This window comes from Leptodactylus fuscus, chromosome 10, assembly GCF_031893055.1.
Source record: "Leptodactylus fuscus isolate aLepFus1 chromosome 10, aLepFus1.hap2, whole genome shotgun sequence".
Lineage (NCBI taxonomy): Eukaryota > Metazoa > Chordata > Amphibia > Anura > Leptodactylidae > Leptodactylus > Leptodactylus fuscus.
The window spans coordinates 62,221,335-62,237,473 of record NC_134274.1 but is presented as its reverse complement, the minus strand read 5'-3'; the positions used below and the strand labels follow the sequence as shown (position 1 = coordinate 62,237,473).

General features: G+C 45.1%; 1 protein-coding gene across 7 annotated transcripts in view; it reads right to left on the bottom strand.

Annotated features, from left to right (window-relative positions):
* CTNND1 (catenin delta 1) overlaps window positions 1-11,391 on the bottom strand; it is a 63,967-nt gene extending 52,576 nt beyond the window's left edge. For 5 of the 7 annotated variants that reach the window (XM_075258343.1, XM_075258342.1, XM_075258340.1 and 2 more), the window contains exon 1: window positions 10,940-11,390. The gene's annotated coding sequence lies outside the window, so the exon portion shown is untranslated. Of the gene's footprint in view, window positions 1-10,939 lie in introns of all 7 variants that reach the window. The other 2 variants (XM_075258346.1, XM_075258347.1) reach the window with 2 other exon arrangements.
* Between the last annotated feature and the right edge of the window lie 4,748 nt (window positions 11,392-16,139).

Sequence of the window (16,139 nt, the reverse complement as noted above, 5' to 3'; positions counted from 1 at the left end):
AATCGTGGCGGAAACAGATCACTTTTCACAGAAAGCCCACAGTTTCCTCTGCTTAGTGATTCAATTATACCTATAAGGAAATCGCCAACATTACCATAGATATTATTGACATGTAGCAATTTTCAGAAACGCAACCGTTTTGGAAACCACAGCAATTTCGCTACACATTTTTTTTCTCCGAGGTGTGGATGGGATTTGCTATAATCCCATCCAAATTGAAGGGACTGTAAATCTCCATGGTTTTTGCCACGTGGGGCACCCCGGCCTACAGAGGTATTCCTATCTCACACATTTAGGGGATACCCACTGGATAAGGGTGCAATAATGTAGGTCTGACCACTGACTCATCTCACAGCAACAGAGAATGGGAAGTTCAAAGCTCTCTCTCTAGGTCTGTGGAAGTTCCAAAAAACAGCTTAACAGGCAAATCCTATGAACTTGGCTTAAAGGAGTTTGTCCGTTTTGCACATTTAAAGCAAATGAGAAGTCATGTGAAAAAACTTCTCTAAAGCCAGGAGTATAGCACTAGGCTATAATACAGGCTGTAACCTGTAATGGACATCAGTAATTGTCAGTAACTTTCTAAATGCATTTCCAGTTACTCACTGTAGAATAACTTTGTAAGTAAAAGACATTCACCACCTGCCTGGTGTACTTCATGTCACTGCATATCATATATGGTAATATCAATACAACCTCCCAATACAGGAACACACCCTGACCTTAGTACTGCAATGGGTATCACAAACCACCCACACACACTGCAACCCTTGCACTGAGGTAAACACACGCCCTCTTTGAGAAAGCAGACAGCCACCATTGCCCAATAATCCAGTCAAACAACTTTATAAAAAAAAAAAAAAAAAAAAAAGACCATAGCAAACGTAATCCTTAACAGCAACTGGGTGGGGAGGGAAAGCAGATATACCCAAGGCTGCCGAAATAAAAAACAGCACAACAACTTGGGGGGGAGGGAAGGGGAATGCCCACACATGTGCATTTAGTAGTGCCTTTCCGCTGCCCATTAGAAATAATCAGCAGGGAGTGCAGAGCTATGGAATCTAGGGAAAGATCATGCTATCTCTACCTCCCATTGAAAACAATGGAAAACAGATTCAAAGGCGGTATCCGCCCCTAAATCTACGACAAACGCCTTAGTGTGAACGTCGCCATACTGTTAATCATAAAATGACACCCAAAGAATTATCAATGCATTTATTTGTTATTTTAAAGGGGCTCTGTCAGCAAAATCATGCTGACAGAGCCACACATATGGGTGAATAGCCTTTAAAAAGGCTATTCAGGCACCCCCCCCCCCCCCATTTTAAAATAAAACCCTAAAAAAAAAAAAGAATATGATCTACTTACGGATTGTGCACGCTGGGCGGGCATTCAGGGTGTGTCTTCATCTTCATCCCCGCCTCTTCTTCCTCCGATGTCCTCCGGCGCTCGCGAGCGGACACGGATATAAAAAAAATGGCCTGGGCGCTACTACGGCTACTGCGCAGGCACCCAGGCTATTTTTTTTATATCAGTGTCTGCTGGCGAGCGCCGGAGGAGGACGGGACCGGAGGACGTCGGAGGAAGAAGAGGCGGGGATGAAGATGAAGACACACCCTGAATGCCCACCCAGCGGGCATAATCCGTAAGTAGATAATATTCTTTTTTAGGGTATTATTTTAAAACTGGGGGGTAGTTTAATATAACTTTACCGATGCCTGAATAGCCTTTTTAAAGGCTATTCACGCATATGTGGGGCTCTAGCAGCATGATTTTGCTGATAGAGCCCCTTTAAAGGGGTCATCTGGGATAGTTTGAAATCCCTATACTAGTCTAAACAACCTCCCCCTCCTACTTTTTAAATAACATTAAGAAAAAAAAAAAAAAAATTGTATTTATCCATATGACCGCCCCAGAGACATTTTCTGATTATCCGGTGATAATCCGTTCCCCCATTTCCAGAAACGGATCATGACTCCCCCCTCCATCCACTCCATTATAACTACCCTCCACGTTTCTTCCAGCGAGACGGCTCCTCTCTCTGTACAGAGTCAGCAAGGTGCGCGTTCTTCTCCTTTTCTCCAATCAGTGCGCAAGCACTGCTGCCGGTAATTCACCTCTACTACACACGCATATGCAGTAGAGGTGGATCATCACTAGAGAAAACCGAATCAGTACAGAAGGAGGTGGGGCCGTCTCACAGGAAGACGCGTGAAGGTTTAAGTAATATGGGCCAGGGGTTGGGCTGAGTAGGTAGGGAAAGGCAGGATAGCTAGAAAGACATGGAGGGGGGAGTGAGGAAGTTGGGGGGGGGGGGGGTTAGTGAGAGGGGTTAGGAAGTTAGATGCTTCTGCTTCCTGCCATGTAAACAAAAGCTGGAGACACCAGGGGCTACCAGAGATAACCAGAAATCACTCAAAACACGCTAAAAAGGTACATGGATGCATTTATTAACCCATTAATAAAGCACTAACAGATACTTTCAAAAAATAAATAAATAAAATACATTTTGCCCAGAAAACTCCTTTAACACTTTACAATGATTTTAAAGGGAATCTGCCTCCAGGGATGATGATAATGATGTAACCCCCTCACAGGAGTTACTAATGGTTATTTGGCCATATAAGTGCCTTACATGTTATGATAGTTTGTATATGTTGCCATGTGTATTCTGTATTCATTTGTGTAATGTTGTTAAGCTATTGTTCTCTGGTTTCACTTGTCCTAGTGAGCTGTGGTCTCCATAGCAACACACACTATAGTGGGAGGATCTGTAGCTGGAACAGGAAATAGTCATAGCAGAGACAGGAAGTAGTATTCTGTAAGAGCCAGGGAAGGAGAAGCAAGGAGAAGTGTGGCAGTGGCCATCTTGTGTCTCAGACACTGTGCTGTGAGGATTGCCACAGCAACAGCAGGACAGAGAAGCTGTGACAGCGCCCCCATCACTATCAGTAAGAGGACAGGATTATATCAGGCTAAGCAGAGCTATAACCCTGGCAGCCTGCACCGACCTCTACAAGGTAAATGAGCCCCTGCAGTAGACCAGAAGCTGGATCTGCAGCCATCTTAGACTCTCTGCTAATACATGGGAAGGAGTCAGCCAGCTACAAGCCACTGTGCCACAGCTCACTGCTACAGGACAAGTGACCAGCAGGTGCCTGTTACAATAAAGCAGTGAGCACTTCTACTGATCCTGGCCTGGACATTGCCTTCCTTGCAGCTAAGCCCTGGGCAAATGCTCTTTGTTGGAGTAGAGCACTGGCACCCACATCACCATCTCAGCCCAGGGACCAGCGGGTGTCTCAATACTCCAACTGGCGTCACATCTAACTGACTCTGCCTATTTCCCTGTGCACCTCTCCTGGGAGTTCTGGTGCCTATAAGGTCACCGTGACAGTCCAGCCTCCTGCACGGTTCTCCCGGGGTGGTCGCAATAAACTAAGGGTGCATTCACACTAAGTATACGCTGAGCTGATTCTGAACGTAAAACACGTTCAGAATCAGCGCGTACAAAGCAGATCCCATTCATTTCAATGGGAGCCGGCATACGAGCGCTCCCCATGGAAATGAATGGGCTGCTTTTTTCCCTATTGGTTTCAATGTGTGTATCACATTGAAACCAATAGGGAAAAAAGCAGCCAATTCATTTCCATGGGGAGCGCTCGTATGCCGGCTCCCATTGAAATGAATGGGATCTGCTTTGTACGCGCTGATTCTGAACGTGTTTTACGTTCAGAATCAGCTCAGCGTATACTTAGTGTGAATGCACCGTAATAGTACAAAATTTTCTCATGGCCTGTGGGCATGTGCAGTCTGCTCTGCCCGTGGCCTAGAAGTCTGAAACCTGCGCCGGAAGAAGACGAGGTGGCTGACGAAGATGAAGGCGGCACTGGAGAGTTCTCTCGCAGCATTGGGGAGGCCCCCAGTGCGGTTTGAGCACTGGGGCCTGCCTCCAGTGCTGCGAAAGAACTCATTTGCATATTGACAAAAACTGGGATTTCAGGCGAATGGCGGTGTGGAGAAGACAACGAAAGGTAGGAGAATAGCCTATCTTAAGGCTATTCCAACGTGTTACTCAGAAAAAATAAAAAGCGTTTGTATGATAGGATCCCTTTAAATGAAAGCAGTCAAAAAAACAATACTCTGATACCCAGGAGTCGCACTGATGCTGTGGCAACCAGTTTGATATGTATCGGTACATATGAAATCAAACTGCATATATAATTTTAAGGGAAAGCGAAGTAGAGGACAAATTTTGTGAATTTTAGGTAATAGTTTGCAGAATGAACAACTACTGTAAAACCATGATGCAACAGGAAACAAATGATGCAGGCACCTTCATTCTGTACTTCTAAAGCATCGAGACAGATTTTTTTTTTTTTTTTAAAGTAAACCGTTGCAATGTTTCAAAGTAAGGTTAAGTTCACAGAGAAGAGGACTTTTCTCTACACCACTTTCAGTTTAAAAACGGCAGACACCCACTGGACCCCATTATAGGCAATCGCTGTTTTACTGGTCCGCCGGAGGACAGGAACCTTTCTAAAGTATGCAAAATATAAACTATACTGTAGAATGTGAGCCTAGCCTAAGGGACCCAAACAGACAAGGGAACCCAGGCTGGGAAAACCCTATCCACACATCAGCTGAATTTCCTGGCCTGAACTAGTGCTGGCCAATTAATTAAACGTTAACTCACTTAATTGTTGTGAACTTGCCAACATGGATTCAATTATTTTTCATCCATGCCATTCTCACTGCTATTGGCTAAAGGATATGTCACTAATTGCACACTATCTAATCACAATCAATCACTGAAACCAGAATTCAGTGGCATGGTGTGGCATATAAATAGGGGGTGGGGTACATCAAAAAGGGAGTATCCTAAATTAATTGTTAATTATTCATAATCAAGGTAAAATCATCAATTAATTGTGGTTTTGATTAAAGTCCTAATTGCCCAGTGCTAGCTTGAACCCAGTAAGAAGACCAGAAACCCCAAGCATCATACTGATATGATGTTGGAAATTTCCGCCAGTTCATAGATTCACAGTCTATGTATTATAATCTTTACATAATGCAGACAGTCGTGAAGAGGCAGGGAGTTCTAAAACCATAGATCACTGTGTTGGAAGGAGTCCTGGTTGGGTATTCTAGTCAATACATAGATTGGATTTTCCAGCCCCAACTGCCCCATGTGCATGATCTGTGTAAGGGCCATCTTTCCCAGACTCAACATGGTCACGATCATAGAACTCACTGTATCAGCTATTGGGCCATTCAGGAGATCGTGTTTTATGCACACGGCCAAATATAGTCTGGGAGATATGGATAGACCCATTTTTCCTGAATGGGGCTCAGCTGTGCACATGACCATTGATGCTGTGGTAGTGTTCTACAAACTGGCAGATCTCAAGGTTATGGTCAATATGGCCTTCAGTAGGCTATCATTCTTTGCCCATTATTAGATTATGTTTTAAACCAGTACCTGGTTCCACATAAATCTGTATAAAAATGTATCACAAAGATATGATCCAATAGGAGAAATTAACCAGCAGATCTTGAAGTTTGTTCTATGGATTTATGTTGGTGCTAAACAACATAGAAACCAGAGTTGAAGAGGACCTTTCACGTCCTCGAGCACATACAGTTTTATATACCACTAGAATAGAACTAGAACGTGGCTTTCCCGCTATGTGCCCTGGGGCAAGAGATATTGGTGCCGTTACCTATCTTCACTGTCAGAAGGCCTGACAGTCTAACTGGGCTGTGAGGAAAACCCCTCCTGACCGTACGCCCCCAGTACTAGTCTATGGATGAGCTGTGAAAGGGGGGGGGGGGGGGGACGTTCCTCACATCTCAGTGTCATGGCTGAGCAGTAAGCAATGCCCCCTTATACAGTACAGAGCTACAGATGAGTACTGTCAAGAGTGGCATTCTTCCCAGTCTGGCTAGACTGTCAGGAATGCCCATATGACATTCAAGAGCTATCAGTAACGGCGCCAATATCTCTTGCCCCGGGGAAACATAACAGGAAAGTCAATAGCGCGCTGAATTCAGTGCACTGTCGGCTTTATAGCGGTATATAAAACCGCATGTGCCTGAGGACATGAAAGATCTGCTTTAAACTGAGTCTGTTAACAGAGTGTAGCACATTAAACAGCTGTCCTTGGCTGAGGGACTACCTGGTATAATCCCAACATCATTGCAAACAAAAGCCTCTGAGAAGGTCGGCATGATGTTAAAGGGAGCGCCCTCTATTGGGGTGCATGCCTGAGGCACTGGCTTCCTAATTACATCATGGAAGTCAGATTTGCATATTCTTCCCATGTTCCTTTGCACAGTGGAGCGCTCATGGCTTAATAAGACTCCACACACCTAATTGGTGGTCTCTCCCTATGGAGTGACGATATCCCCTTAACCACATTAAACCAGGAATACAGGAAGATAACTGAGCGCAACTTCTTTACCTTCAAGAAAATTTGTGCCTCAGTTTGCCATATTCAATCTGGAGCACCAAGGTTGAATCCCTTGTAAATAAAGAGGCTATTGTGCTCACACTGCTAATCATTCTGTAGCGGCTGTGCCAGGTACTACACAAAGCTCTGATCTATTCACTTGAATGGATTGAAAGTGAAGTAAGCTGCAGTACCATACACAGGCGCTACAAAATGACCAGAACTGTAACTGGTTAACAATGAAGAAGCAGCAGGCCTGGCCCAAGTGTCATGGCCCCTTCCAGCTGAGTGCTCCCATGTTCCCGAAATAACTATATCCTTGAGGCTAAAGCCCCACATTGCATAGCAGCTAAAACGCTGGATTTTAACAAATACCATGAAAAAAACGCCGCATTTTACAGTGTCTGCAAATTGAATGAGATTCTGGCTAATCCCATCCACACATTACAGAAAAAAAAAAAAAAAACACTACAGAAAAACTGAATTTATGAAAATTGTAGCAAGTCAATAATACCAGCTGAAAGGCTGCAGTTTTACCTACAGGTTTCATAAGGGAAGAAAATCTGCAGAGAAACACTGCAAAAACGCATTGAAAAATGATGCGGAAAACACGTGCTGAGGTTTTTAGCTACGTGGGGCCCTAGCTTAAAGGGATCCTATCATTAAAACTAAATTTTTTCTCACTAACACATCAGAATAGCCTTAAGAAAGGCTATTCTTCTCATACCCTTAGATGTCTTCTCCACACCGCCATTAAGTATAAATCCTGATTTTCGTCGGTATGCAAATGAGTTCTCTCGCAGCACTGGGGGCGGGTCTCAGCGCTCAAACAGCACTGGGGGCATCCCCAATGCTGCGAGAGAACTCTGCAGCGCCGTCTCCATCTTCTTCAGGAAAATCCTCTTCACGCGTCTTCTTCCAGCGCAAGCTTCAAACTTCTAGGCCTCAGGCAAAGCCGACTGCGCATGCCCGCCGGCCACAAGAAAATGGCCGCTTACACAGTATTGTAAGTGGCCATTTTCTTGTGGCCGACAGGCAAGCGCAGTGCCCTAGGTAGAGAAGTTTGAAGCCTGCGCCAGAAGAAGACACGTGAAGAGGACGTTCCTGAAGAAGATGGAGACGGCTCTGCAGAGTTCTCTCGCAGCACTGGGGACACCCCCAGTGCTGTTTGAGCGCTGGGACCCGCCCTAAGTGCTGCAAGAAAACTCATTTGCATACTGACAAAAACCAGGATTTACACCGAACAGCGGAGCGGAGAAGAATAGCCTTTCTTAAGGCTATTCCGACGTGTTAGTGAGAAAAATGTTTTTTTGACTTTTAATGATAGGATCCTTTTAAAGTGGATTTCCTCTCACAAATGGATTTTCCAAACCATGTATGTATGTGCTGCTGTACATGTAAACATGTGTGTCTCCTCATGTAAAAACATACACGAAGGAGCTAAAGTCAGCCCAAGCACATGGTTGCTTTTGGCCCCTGTGTTTTTTGATGAATGAATAGAGTGGCAGAGCAAAAGGCATCACTCCGTTACAACAAGACCCCAATCTCATGACTGGTGGGGATTCCTGAAACTAGACATATACCTGTGAATAGGTTTCTTTGTGGCCCAACCTATTTAAAGTAAAACAGCACTTGATATACTCCTGGTCATGAAAATAGTAGTAGTGTCAAAAGTTCTGCTGGAAAATATTAAGGTCACCTCAGCTAACTCCCAAGAGTATGTGGTCAAATTGCAATAACATTTCCATTACATAAATGAACCCCCATGGACTATAATGGTGGCACTATTAGTGTCCATCATGTGACCCCACCCACCCAAGGACTTTATAAAGTAGAGTCTGCCTGAAAATCCACACAAAAAAAAAAAAAAGTCTGTAAGCGTGACTTCTTATTCCAGCGAAGTCATGGAAAAAATAGTCACCTAACAGACCCATTATATTTAGTGGGTTGACTTGTAATCCATTGCAGTACATCATGAGATGGTCCTTTCGACAGACAGAACGACTCAAACATGAACGTGCCCTTACCTATATCCTTCATTCCTACGTTGGGGACAGTTGGCCCAGCGCAGAAAGTAAGGTAAAGATGCAGGTAAATATTAACTTTTTAATTGTACTGCCCTCCCTGGGCGAAACCCAGCAATTTGATGAATAATCGCGGCGTTATACAGTGCCTGCAAAGTGTGTGGAATTCATGCGAATCCCATCCCCACTTTGCGGAAAAGATCGTAGCGCCAACAGGCTGAGATTTGCAAAGCCGGCGGCTTTCCCATAGATATAACTGTAACAAAGTCCGCGGAGGAAAACTCCGCGAACTTTCTGTTGAAAGCACTGCAGAAAGAACCGCAGTGCTTTAGCGCTGCGTTTCTGACCAGTGGGGCCTTAGAGTGGTTATGCAGAGTTAGAAAAGACTTACCAGTGCATTCCCTGTACTGGATAAGCTTTAATCACTCATATTTAAAGAGGTTGTCCAGGATAAAAAAAAAATTAAAAAAAATCAATTAGGTCCAGGGAAAGTGAAATCAAAAAAAAAACCCAAACAACTCACCATTCCTTAGATACTCCGATGCCTCCCAGCGCGCACCTGCTTGCTCTGTCGTCATCATTTACTGGAAGTCCAGTGTTCCTTTACTCTAAGCGTGAATTCAGCCTTAGGGTGCATTCACACTACGGATACGGTGACTGATTCTGAACGTTAAAACACGTTCAGAACCAGCGTGTATGAAGCACATCCCATTCATTTCAATGGGAGCCGGCATACGAGCGCTCCCCATTGAAATGAATGGGCTGCTTTTTACTCTATGAGCGCTCCCATTGAAGTGAATGGGAAGCGCTCGCGTGTACGGCTCGCCGTGTGAAGGGGCCCGGCGCTCGGCTCAGTCCGAGCCGTACACGCGAGCGCTTCCCATTCACTTCAATGGGAGCGCTCGTAGGAGTAAAAAGCAGGCCATTCATTTCAACGGGGAGCGCTCGTATGCCGGCTCCCATTGAAATGAATGGGATCTGCTTTATACGCGCTGATTCTGAACGTGTTTTAACATTCAGAATCAGTCACCGTATCCGTAGTGTGAATGCACCCTTAGGGTTACAGTTCCTTGCAGGAGGATTTTGAGGCAGATTATACCTCAACATCGTCCTCAAAAGTGAGAAAAATAAAATGAGAGGGTCCAGTAAGTATATGACAATATAATGTGACACAATTACTGTATCAAACAATAGAATTGATGGCCCTGTTTGCGATGGATTACAATATATGAACCAGAATCCTGTGTGACAGACATTTTTTTGCCTGACGAAAGGAATTGTGTCGAACTTACCCTTAAAGAGGCTGTACGGGCTTATTTTTCAGTTAATCAGCCATAAATATACAATCAATAGGGGCCAATCATCTATACAGAACCGCTTCACAATACGGGACGGAAGCGGAAAGCTCCATCTGTTGTCTAGCGGCATCTTCACTGCTCACACTGAAGTTAGTGGACACAGATAGAGCTCTCTGCTTCTAGCCCCATATTATTTAGAGGACAGGAACCTGAAGTGTCAGCTCCCTATTGATCATATATTTAGGATTTAAAAAACAAAACAAAAACCACACAATCCAGAGAACCCCATTAGCAATTTTGCAGCCAGACAAACCAAGGAAGTCTTCCTCCCAGAATCTAGATTACCTACTTCCATACACTTCAATGGGAGCTATGGGCAGAGTCTGCGCAGAGATGAGGCAGAACAACTTTTCCAGCTTACAAAAAAACAAACCATCTGCCATTCACTGAAATTAAAGTTTGTTTGTTTTTCCCCTCGAGAAATTTACTACAAAAATTCCACCAAAAAAAACTTGCCCAAACCCTTTAAAGTATAACTCTCATAAGCAGCAGCCTGTCAGGGACATAATAGTGGGAGCGGTAGTTTTGCAGCAGCTGGAGAGAACTAGGTTGGGAAACATTGCTGTGGAGTATCAGTATGAATGAATGTTATCTGCATAAAAACCAAACGCGAACACTACAGCCTGTGTGAATAGAAGCCTACAAAATATAGGCAGCGTCAGCCAAATAACTCAGACTGCAGATTTACAGTGACAAACGCAACTATCTGTTCGCACCTTCACCTGTGCGGTTTTTGAACTTTCTACTTTCCGTGCAGGTCAGACCGGCCGCACCTCTATAGTAACGCATTGGGCACAGCTCTCTCACATACAAGAGTTTGCACGGCAGGAAAGTAGTGATAAACATGAGCAGCTCGTCCATAGCTGCGCCCAGGCCGAAACCGAGACACAGAGAGACCGCAATCAATGCAGAACGGCGACGTATCTCAGACAGGCCTTACATAACGGCTAGGACCGCTCCCATGCTAAATGTACCACACATTCCACCGCGTCTCTCCACCTGCATAGGCGTCACCAGACGGCACATACACATCCCCCAGTCCCGATAACAATAGAGACTTAAACAGGTCAATATACGGTAAGAAACCAGCCACAATACGTACCGTCCAGTCAGGATCTCTTGGTGTATGCAACTGACGTCAAAGCGGACAATGACGTCACTCCCGGTGGGTCTAGTACCACAAAGCGAAATCTACTGCCTGGACCGAACCCACCCTACCAGGCCCAGCCCTGACGTCACCGCCTGTACGCGCCACTGCCAATCACGGATTCCAGACGCAATGTGTGATTCCAGTAGCCAATGAGGAGGTGCCTTGTTCAATGAGCGGAAGAAGAGGAGGAGATTGCAAGGGAGGGGATGCTAAATACACGCATTTAGTTAGGAGTGTAGGTAGGGAGTGGTATAGACACCGGAGGGCATGGGGAACGTAGGTTCAGACGGAAGTGTTGTCATATAGGAGACTCACTGATCCTTCAGCTGCCATGTAGTGCCGGCTAGACGTTAGTGAGCTTCACTTCTGTGTAGTATCGCTGGCGTGAGTATGCAGGTTTGTCAGTAGGGACAGTCTCACCTCTCCCGACATTCCTAGTCCTACGCCACGCCTCTATCCGGTCTACACCTAAAGACAGAAAAGGGTCTGCCCTTATAAATCAACGCCCTATTTGGTCGTTAAAAGTTGTATGGATAAAAGTTTTAGTGAAGGTGACAATATCTCATGTGTATATAAATATATATGTATAAATATAATCACAACGTGATTTACATCTCATTTATTTCTCCTCCGGATGTGAAGACATTATATATAAAATGTATTCTCTATCCATAGAATAGATGATAAATAGCTGACTGGTGGGGGGGTCTGACCGCTGAGACTGCCACTGATCCTGAAAACAGTGGGATACCGTTCACTTCGATTGCAGCACCAGAGCACTAATGTTCAACTAGATCCAGTTCTCCTAATAATGTGAAAGGGAGCATGGATGTGTCCTATCCAAAAAGAGGCACTCCTTCATTCATCCCAGTGAGGTTGAATTCATAACGGGTAAAATACCCCCATTTCCAGGGTCAGTGGGAGTCTTTAGGGCTCGTTCACACGGGGCAAGAGGGGGTGGATTTTGACGCCGAATCCACCTCAAAATCCGCCCCCTCACAATAGAGGTCTATGTAGACCGCTAGTGTCCTTTTTTCCGTGAGCAGTTTGTTTCCGCTCACGGAAAAAAAGAAGCGAGCTGCCCCTTCTACAGGCGGATTCTGAGGCTGATTCAGCCGCAGCGTCCGCCTCGCAGCAGCACCCTCTGGGCCTACTCCGGAGCGGGAAGCCGCGACTGACAGAAGTCACGGCAGGCGCATTTTGGTCCTATTCTGACATGGCTTCCCGCGTCAAAGTCAGGACCAAAATATATGGTCACAACCCCTGTGTGAACTAGCCCTTAGAATCCAGACCACACTGATCAGCTATTTATTCTATAGATAGGAGTATAAATGCTTGCCATGCCCCTTTATATATACCTTAAGGTGTGTATTTTACAAAATGAGTTCAGTTTTTGGGAAATTCCCTTTTCTGGCACCTGTGACGCACTGCAAAAGCACCATGGCCAATCCCTCTAGATGTACACTCCAGAAGCCAAAAAGTGCAGTACTCCTTCCCTTATGAGCTCTACTTTGTGGCCAACATCAGTTTACATATTGGATAATCTGCATAAGGCTAAGGCCTCACGGGGCATGATTTGCCCGCGGCGGAAACACCGTGGGAAAAATCGCAGCATTTTACAGGCAAAGTGGATTGGAAACTAGTGAATTTCATGCCGACTTTGCAGTAAAAACCACGGTGCAGAAACAAAACTGGCGCGGTTTTGGAAATCGTGGCATGTCAGTTATACCTATGGAAACGCCAGCAGTTTCCTCATTCAAGCAATAGGTAAAAAAGCCTCCCATTGATTTCAATGGGTAGCACGCGTATGCCGGCACCCATAGAAGTCAATGGGATCTGTTTTAACGCCGCTCACTCTGAACAAATTTACGTTCAGAATGAGCGGAGCGTAAACTCTGTGTGAAGGCTCCCTTAGGCTAAGACCCCACGGGCCGTATACGCTGCACCTAAGCGCTGCGGGAAGAACCGCTGCGTGAACGCATTGCGGTTCTTTCCACAGCGCTTTTAACCCCTTCCCGCCGATGGCATTTTTTGATTTTTGTTTGTCCCCTCCTTCTAAACCCCATAACTTTTTTATTTCTCCGCTCCCAGAGCCATATGAGGTCTTAATTTTTACTGGACAAATTTTTCTTCCTGATGCCGCCATTAATTATTCTGTAGAAGGTACTGGGAAGCAGGAAAAAAAATTCAGAATGGGGTGGATTTGAAGAAAAAATGCATTTCTGCGACTTTCTTACGGGCTTTGGTTTTACGGCGTTCACTGTGCAGGCAAAATGACATGTCCCCTATATTGTGTGTTTCGGTACGGTTCCAGGGATACCAAATTTATATGGTTTTATTTACATTTTGACCCCTAAAAAAAATTCCAAAACTGTGTTAAAAAATTTTTTTTTCTAAAAGTCGCCATATTCCGATGGCCGTAACTTTTTTATACGTAAGTGTACGGGGATGCATAAGGCGTCTTTTTTTGCGGGGCCGGGTGTACTTTTTAGTTCTACCATTTTCGGGAAATGTTATTGCTTTGATCACTTTTCATTCAAATTTTTATCAGAATCAAAACAGTGAAAAAAAGGCGGTTTGGAACTTTCGACTATTTTTCCCGCTACGGCGTTTACCGAACAGGAAAAATATTTTTATAGATTTGTAGAGCGGGCGATTTCGGACGCGGGGATAGCTAACATGTATATGTTTCACAGTTTTTAACTACTTTTATATGTGTTCTAGGGAAAGGGGGGTGATTTGAACTTTTAATACTTTTTATATTTTTTTTTATAGGTTTTTTTTACTTTTTTTTTTTATTTTTATTTTTTGCATTTATTAGACCCCCTAGGGGTGTTGAACCCCTGGGGGTCTGATCACTAATGCAATGCATTACAATGCTAATGCATTGCAATGCATTGCAAAAAATCATCCTTTCTTTTGCAGGCTGCATAGACCAGCCTGCAAAAGAGAGGATTTGCAGACAAGCCTGGGAGCCTGTACAAGGCTCCCGGCTGTCATGGCAACGGGACGTCGGCCCTGGAGCATGCTCCAGGAGCCGGCGATCCCGGGCAAAATGGCGGCGCCCATGCGCCGCCGGGAAAATGGCGCCTCCAGCGCCTTTGACCGCGGCGCCGGAGGGGATAATGCCTCCGATTGGTGCGGGGACTGATCGGAGGCATTAGAGCCGGTTGTCTACTGCTTAAAGCAGTAGACACCCGGCGGCTATGGCGGCCGCCCAGCTCCCGGGCGGTCGCCATAGTTACAGACCCGGCATGCGCATGTCGGGAAGGGGTTAAGAGAAAGTTCACAGAGTTTTCATCTGCGGACTTTCTCTTAACATTATATCTACGGGAAAGCCGCCGGCGTTTCCGTAGATATAATTGACATGCTGCGATTTACAAAAGCCGCAATGGCTTTGCAAATCGCAGCGTGTCCGCGCTGTGATCTTTTCCACATGGGATTGGGATTCGCATGATTCCGAATTAGACCCAAATGAATGGGCTTAGTCGGGGAGTGTCTTCAGGCAGATTTGTGAGGCAAAATCTGCCTGAAGACACTCCTGACTAAGCCCATTCATTTGGGCCTAATCTGGATCGCAGTGCATCGGCATCCAGTCGCGTCTACCCCGTATTTTGGACGGGAACCTGAGGCATCAGAATCTGGCTTAAAAAACCACCTCCGATTGAAATCAATGGGGACTGGTCATTTCCTTTTTACCGCTCGCGGAAAAAAAGAAGCAACCTGCCCTTTCTTCAGGAGGATTCTGCGGCAGATTCAGCCATGGACATCCGCCTTGTGACACCTCCCTCCCAACTAGGCCTATTCATTTTGGCCTAATCTGGAGCGTTATGCCACGACTGGATGCTGGTGCACTGCACCGGCATCTAGTTGCAGCTAGCCATTTTTTTGACCGGAATCTGGACGCACACTCCAATGAATGGGCCTAGTCCAGAGGAGGGAGTGTCTTCGGGTCAAATTGGGAGGGGACTCGGCTTGAAGTATGAGCATCTCGGTTCTTTTTTCTGGGAGTCGGAAGAAACGGCTCCTGGAAAAAACTCCTGGGAGCCATCTTTTTGGTCACGATTTTGAGGCGGATACGGCCTCAAAATCCTGACCAAAAAACTACGTGTCAACTTACCCTTAGGCTGCGTTCACACAGAATTTTCTTGGTCAGGAAACTGACTCAAATTCCTCCTCCTAAAACGCCTCACCATAGGACTGTATGGTGAGGCATTTTTAGGAGAAAGAATTTGAGTCAGTTTCCTAACCAAAAATACTCCGTATTAACGCAGTCTTACTCCGGTGGCTAAACCTCTCAGTCAGATACCATGATCAACAGTATCTGGGTGGTCTGAGTGCAAGATTATCCCCAACATCACCCGTCAGATTGCCGGTCTGAGGGATTGCAATGAAATGGCCTCCTGGCTGCCTATCCCTATTTCACATAGGGAGCCTATGGGTGATGTACTGCACTGGGGAATCCCTGGTTCAAGTTCCCTTGTGGGAAAGGAAAAAAAAGAAAATGCGCACAATTAAAAAAAAAAAAAAAAAAATTGTTATACTTAGCAAGAGGAGAGTGTGATGAGTCTCATCAGACTCCTCTCTGCTGCTCCAGACACCTGTGCAGTTCTTCAGTGAAGCCAAAGATGCACACCCCGGCTTCACCGCACAAGTGCAGGAGATATGCGGCATGTGCACTGAAGCTGATGTGTATTCCTCTGGTTTCTGTGAAAAACTGTGCTGGCTCAGAGAGTACAGTGGCAGGGTAAGTATAAAGCTTTTTTTTTTTTTTTTTTTTAATTTTTATAACAGGGTGATTTGGGACACTAACCCTTTGGTCTATAAGGATGGGTGGTTTAGTGTCCCAAATAGCCCAGACAGATTCCCTTTAAGGGATTAAAACATAAATAAAACTAAATAAATTTGGTATGGCTGGAATAGGCCAGACCCGCAGAATACAGATGCAAAGAATACGAAGCCTATAATGCAGTTTTTCTTCAATTCCACCCTATTCTGAATTTTTTTTACAGCTTTCCAGTACATTGTATGGAATAATTAAATGATAGCATTACTAAGTTCAATTTGTCCCGCAAACATTAAGCCCTCATATGGTATTGTGAACAGAAAAAAAAATAAAGTTATGGGGTTTGTAAGGCAGGCCATCAAACAG